Source organism: Silene latifolia, chromosome X, assembly GCF_048544455.1.
Source record: "Silene latifolia isolate original U9 population chromosome X, ASM4854445v1, whole genome shotgun sequence".
NCBI lineage: Eukaryota > Viridiplantae > Streptophyta > Magnoliopsida > Caryophyllales > Caryophyllaceae > Silene > Silene latifolia.
The window spans coordinates 123396619-123403675 of record NC_133537.1 but is presented as its reverse complement, the minus strand read 5'-3'; the positions used below and the strand labels follow the sequence as shown (position 1 = coordinate 123403675).

Here is a 7057-nt window from a genome sequence, read left to right as displayed (position 1 = left end):
CTTTACCCAATTCATCAAAGGTGATGCGCCTACTCACATTAGCAAGGCGGAACTCGATGTTTTCTCTAGTCTCTACCTTAGTAACTTTCAAAGAACTCAAGAATTCTAAGGTAAGGGAGGGGTATGTCAATTCTCTTGTAGCAAATAATTTTCCTAACCTCATGGCTTCAAAGAAGGCTTTAGTTTGTTCAAGGACACCCAATTTGTTCAAGGTATCTTCACATATGAACTTGGTGGATAGAAAGGATTTTCTAGCATACTTGGCAAATGTATCCCTATGGGAGTTAGAAATGAAAATTACCTCCGGATAGTTCGATAGTTGAGAAATTTCCGGAGTTGTTGATGTTGTTGCTTCCAAGGGAGGTTGTTGTTGTTGCACTTCCAAGTTTGAGCTAGCTACCACCATAGCCAATGAGGCTTTCTTTGCTTGAAGACTCTTTTGTCTTGTTGAGAGTGCCTTTGCCTTAGGTGCCTTTGTTGCTCCTTTTGTCCTTGCCATTGATGATTTAACCAAGAAAAGAGTGAAAATCTTCAATTTCCAAGTATACCCAAATCGATTTTAAGGTGAAAGGCTTTGCCTTTATAATTTCAAAAATCGACTCAAAGGTTGAAGATTTTGGTGCTTGGTTTGATTTTTGTTGAAAGAGGAGTGATTAATTGTTGTTAAAAGGAAGTTTTGATTTGATTTTGATTGAATGTGGTTGAGGAAATCTTGTTTTGGTGATGGAGAGGATGAGGGTTTTGAGTTTTGGGGTTTATGGGTAGTGTTTTGAATGAAGGAATGAAGAAATGAATGTGGGATGGGGTATTTAAAATACCCGAAAAATTTGAAATAGCAGGGGAAGACGGGCGTTTTTCCTTCGGGACGCTCGGATTCTGCCTGTTTTGGTTTGAGAATTCTCGCCTAAAGACGGGCGTCTTTCAGTAAAGACGCTCGGATTTATCAATTGCGGGACGGGCGTTTTCTGCTGAAGACGGCGGATTCTCAGACAGTGAGATTTCTTGTTTTTCACAGGCAAAAAGACGGGCGTCTTTCCTTTCAGGACGGGCGGATTTCTGAAGACGAGCGTCTTCTCTACTAGGACGCTCGGATTCTTCAACAGTCCCAAAATTTTAAATTCTCAGCTTAGATGGACGGGCGGATTTTGACAAAGATGCCCGGATTGCCTGAAGACGGGCGGATTCCCATGAAGACGCTCGGATTCTGCCCCTTTTACCCGGATTCAGTTCCATCCGTGTACTTGCATATCCCGTGTCATTTTCCATTCTTCAAATCCCGTGTTCTTCATTGTAGGGGCGCTATTAAGGCATGAATCGCCTAGGAAATTGTTATCCCCACACTAAGCTAAAGCACTACACATCAATTGAATCATTAGTCCCACCCTCACTTCTCTCAAAAATGATAATTATCTTGATCAAAGCATAAAAATCCAAAAAATTACAAAAATGCAATGTAAGAATTAAAATGCGAGTTAGGGAGTTAGAAATATTTACAAATGGTGGTTTCGGGAGGACTCCACCAAACTCTCATCCTTAGTGAGATGTCATGGGGGCATGTCCAAGGTGTTGTTGATGTTGCTCAACACCTTGAAGAAGTAATCAAAAGCTTGTTCATTATCATGATAAAGGTCTTCAATAGACCTTTGCCCTTGTTGTCGGTCTTGATCGATAGCATTACCAATATAGGGATTGAAAATCCCTTCAAACTCATCGTCCCAAAGACCACAAACTTCATCTACTTGATCACTAAAGATCTCTTGAGTTGATGGAGACAACTCTCCCACTTTCTTTTCTTGGCCAATGAGGCCATCCTCTTCATTGCTTGACTTTGGTGAGCTTTTCAAGCTCTCTTTGTTACAATTCACTTGCTCTTTGAATGGAGCATCTTCAATTTTCTTCTTCCATTGGAATTCCGACTTCTTCCTATCATCATTCCGGCTATAATGATCAACCATAAAACATGGTTCATGCAAACGGGGAGCTCTCATGGTCTTGTCAAGATTGAAAGTTATGCTCTCATCTCCCACTTCTAGAGTAAGCTCTCCATGCTTCACATCAATCACCGCACCCGCGGTGTGTAAGAAAGGTCTTCCTAGAATGATTGGAATGTTGGAGTCTTCTTCCATGTTAACAATGACAAAGTCCACCGGGATGAAAAATTTCCCAATTCTTACGGGAACATCTTCCCATATCCCTAATGGTGTCTTCGTCGATCTATCGGCTATTTCTAGTGTGATATTGGTGCATTTAAGCTCTCCCATCCCCAACCTTTTACTCAGCGAGTACGGCATAACACTCACACTAGCCCCTAGATCACATAAGGCTTTGTTAATCGTGGTGTCGCCAATGGTACACGGTATTGAGAAGCTTCCCGGATCCTTGAGTTTTGGGGGTGAACTCCCTTAAAGTATTGCGCTACTCACCTTAGTGAAGGCGATAGTCTCAAGCTTCCGGATCGACTTCTTCTTTGTGAGGATGTCTTTCATGTATTTTGCATAGGCCGGCACGTGATTGATTAATTCCGTGAAAGGAATTGAGACTTCCAAATTCTTTACAATTTCCATAAATTTTCCAAGTTGGTCATCAAATTTGGGCTTGGCTTGACGACTCGGAAAAGGAAGTCTAATCACAATGGGCTCCTTCTCCTTGACCTTGTCTTCATTTCTTTTTGAAATTTCTTCTTTTGATGGTTCCCCATCCTTAGGGTTTTGCAGAATTTCTTCTTTGTCACTAGCTTCCACAACTTCATCCTCAACTTGCTTCTTCGGTGCTTCATACCTTGTACCACTCCTCAAGTGAATGGCACTAACCGTTTCATGTCTTGGGGGATTACTTTGAGGTGGTAATTGCCCCTTTTGTCTTTGTGAGCTTGAAGATGCTAGTTGAGTCAATTGGGTTTCCAACATTTTGGTGTGAGCTAGGATGTTGTTGATGGTGGTTTCCTTTGCTTGACTATCCTTTTGCATTTGAGTGAAAAACTCTTGTTGATTCTTTTGCATTTGGAGGACCGCTTTTTGAACATCAAAACCTTGGTCATTTTGTTGATTGTATGGAGATTGATTTTGGTAACCTTGGTTTTGGTTGTAAAAGGGTCTTTGATTTTGGTTTCTCATGGGAGGTGGGGTGTATGTTGGTTGAGGGTTTTGAACATTTTGGCTTTTGTATGAGAGATTTGGATGGAATTTGGTGTTTTCATTGTAATAGTTTGAATAAGGGGTACCAGTCTTGTATGCTTGGAAAGTATTCACTTGTTCATTTGTTCCCCTACATTCACCTTGGTCATGTCCCAAAGTTCCACAATTCTCACATATCCCACTTGGGATTGATGAAGATGCCGTCATGGCATTAACATGATGCTTTAGTGATTTTGAGGATTCTTCAAGTCTAGCCATAGCTTTTTCAAACTTCAAATTGATGGTATCAATGTGAGCACTAAGTTGAGCGCCTAATTGAGTAATGGAGTCCACTTCATGCTTTCCTCCTCTAGTAGCCTTGCGAGGTCTACTATATTGTGAGTTATGGACCGCCATTTCCTCAATTTTGTTCCAAGTTTGATTGTCATCAACTTCGGTGAACATTCCATTTGATCCCATGTTGAGAATGTTCCTTGAATCTTCATAAAGACCGTTCCAAAATTGTTGTACCAAGAACCACTCGCTAAGTCTATGGTGAGGACATGAGCGACAAATTCCTTTAAATCGCTCCCAAGCTTCATACAAAGATTCTTCATCCCTTTGCTTAAAGCCCGTGATTTGAGCTCTTAGCATGTTAGTCTTTTCCGGTGGATAGAACTTTTTGTAGAAAAATAGAGCCAACTTTTTCCAAGAATCAATTCCGAGAGTAGCCTTATCAAGGCCTTTCAACCATTGTTTCGCGGTGCCAATTAGAGAAAAGGGGAATAAGACCCATCGAATTTGGTCTTGAGTTACACCGGTTTGAGAAATCGCATCACAATAGTCACAAAAAGTCTCCATATGAGAATGAGGGTCTTCACTAGGCATTCCCCCAAATTGGCTTCTTTCGACTAATTGGATAAATGCGGATTTGGCAATAAAATTTCCGGTTAGATGTTGTGGTGTGGGAGTACCATTGGGTAGGTTCTCCTCGGTGGGTACGGAATGTGATGAAAACTTAGGCATTGTGGGTTGATTTTGTGTTGGATTTTGTGTTGGGTTCTCCTCACGTTCTCTTGCAAAAGGGTTGATGAACTCAATAGTATTTGGTTGAATATCTACAACCTCACCAATACCTCTCAAAGTTCTCCTAGCAAGTCTTCTATTGGTTGTCAAAGTTATTTCAATTTCGTGATCAAAGGGTAACAAGTCACCTTGTGACCTTCTAGACATGCAAAATATCAAACAACTCAAAAACAATTAGAACAAACCTTGAGGATTTTTACTTCCCCAAGGCGAAGAAAGACACAACTAATAACAATATAAGAAAATCTAAATCAAGTTAACACCGTCCCCGGCAACGGCGCCATTTTTGGTCGGACTATATTTTTCGGTTACTTGTCGTTAGGATCACCTAGACCAAAACACAATTTATAACTTCACAAACAACTCTACAATTAGTAAAGAGGCAAGTAAAGGTCGGATCCCAAGGGACGGGAATTGAGATGAGATTTCTATTGCAACTAGTGGTGTCTTAAGGGGTGTCACAATTGGGGTTTGATGTAGAAGATCACTGAACTAAATAGCAATGAAAGTAAACAAGCAAGATGAATTAAAAGGGATGTAAACAATTGATAAAAGGCACTAGGGTGTCATGGGTTCATAGGGGATTCATGGGAATTGATCATACAAACATATTCTCAAGTTATAAGCAAGCAATATTGTTGTGATGGATCGAGTTGGTTTATATCTTACAATCCTAGGAAAGTTTGGGTCCCGGAGCCGAATCGATTAGATTGTACAACACCTACAAGTCGACTTAGTCTTCCCTACTCAACAACATGCATGGTCTAATGAGACTCGAGTTGGTTTATGTCTTACAAGTCTCATTGAAAAGATTGATGATGGGTAAAAAATGCAAGGATTCATAGGCTCGCATTTCATCAAACATAACTTGTGCATAAGTTGAGATCACAACAAGTAAGCAAATAAACTATGAAAGCATATTAATTTAAGCATGAATCATCCCCCATGTTGGTTTCCCCTAATTACCCATTAACCCTAGCTAAGGAAACTACTCACTCATTATCATGTTGAACATGCTAGCAAGGTTGTCAATCATACCAACAAAGTAAAACATGATGAATAAATAAAAGTGATTAACAATAATTAAAGAGAGATTAAGAGAATTATACCTACTAATGATTCCAATAATAAAGCAAAGAATAAAAGAAGTACTTGATGCTTGATAGAGAGGTTGTCAATCTCCCAATAATAACCCAAATAATCTTCAATTACCCAAAATAAAGGATGAACAAGAGAGAGATTAAGGAAATAAAACTTGTATTAAAACTTGATTAAATGTTGATTACAAGATTAAAGAGAGATTTGATTGATATTAACTACACTAAAGATTGCTAAGAAGAACATGCCCTTCTAATTAGACTAATGGGGTATTTATAGTGGGGATTAGGTGCATAAATTAGGGTTAACTAAGGTCTTAAATGACGATTAAGTCCCTTGTTGAGGAAACGCCGGTCTTTTTGGAAAGACTCCGGTCTCTAGGGAGACTCCGGTCTCTAGAAAAAGATATGCATCCTTCCTTGAAGCTTGAAGAAGACGAAATGGGTCAACCTGGGAATCCGGGCGTCTTTAGCACGGGACGGGCGGATTTGGTGGTTTCTGCCCGGGCGTCTTGGGAGTGAAGACGGGCGTCTTCTGGAGATTTTGCCCGGGCGTCTTGGTGGTGAAGACGCAAGGATTGTGGGTTGTGGACGGGCGGCTTCAGGGGAAGACGCACGGATTGTTAGGCAGTCTTGTTTCTTCTTCTTTTCTTCCTTTTTCTTCATAAAATCCTTGGGGATTTCCTCGGGGATGCAAAGATCTTTTCTCATCATTGCCCATCTACTATATTATGTACAAAGGCCTTCTAATCTTGTCTCTCCTTGATGCTTGGTCATTGAATTCAATCAATTTAGCCTCATTTTGCCATGAAAATGCAAGGTTTGCACTCCTTTCCTACCAAGGGATCAAAACCTCAAAGAATATGCAAAACAAAGAACTAAAGACAATAAATGACCCAAATATGCACTAAAAAGCATGGGAATAAGGCTAATTCGGGGACTAAATATGCTCTAATTATGGTCACATCACCTTCAAAACAGTCCGGACTTCCTCCTCAAAGTAAAGAAGCACATGAGCACGTTAATTCTATTTCTTTGAGGAGCGGTACTTCTTATAAAGGCCCGGACGTGCCCATTAAAGATGATGAAGTTCCCTACATTCATCCTAAGGGATTGGGAAATTTGGAGCTAAGTGACGATGAAAAATAAATTGACGAAAGTGAAACACGGTATTTGAAGAAAAGCGAGAAAAGCAAAAATGACGGATCTGACATGGTGACTCGATCGAGTAAGATGAGGCTCGGTCGAGGAACCCCTCATGTTGATGATTTTTCGTCTGTTTCAGCTACGGCATTGGATAAAAATAGGTTCCTCGATCGAGTGACTACTTGGGTTCGATCGAGGCACTCCTGTGTAACTGACTATAATATTTCCAAACCGTCTCCTAATGCAAAAGAAGCCGAGCCAATTTAAATGCAACTACCTTTTCCTCAAAGATTGCAGAAATCCAAACTTGAAAAGCAGTTTGGAAGGTTCATGGAGGTAGTGAAGAATGTTCAAGTGACAGTGCCATTTACTGAATTGGTAACTCAAGTGCCAGCTTATGCTAAGTTCTTAAGAGAAATTTTGTCAAAGAAGCGGTCTTTTGATAAAGTGGAGACCGTCGCGTTCACTCATGAATGCTACACTGCATTACAAGCCAATTCTCCACCTAAGCTTAAGGATCCAGGGAGTTTCTCTATTACTTGTACTATAGGCCCTTTATCTATTGACAATGCTTTATGTGATTTAGGAGCGGTCGTTAGATTCATGCCGTATAAA

At 40.3% G+C, this 7057-nt stretch overlaps 1 non-coding gene across 1 annotated transcript; it reads left to right on the top strand.

Annotated features, from left to right (window-relative positions):
- The first annotated feature begins 3660 nt into the window (after positions 1-3660).
- On the top strand, positions 3661-3767 carry LOC141624360 (small nucleolar RNA R71). The gene has a single exon (XR_012534167.1). It is a non-coding gene; the product is annotated as a small nucleolar RNA R71 (small nucleolar RNA).
- Positions 3768-7057: the final 3290 nt, after the last annotated feature.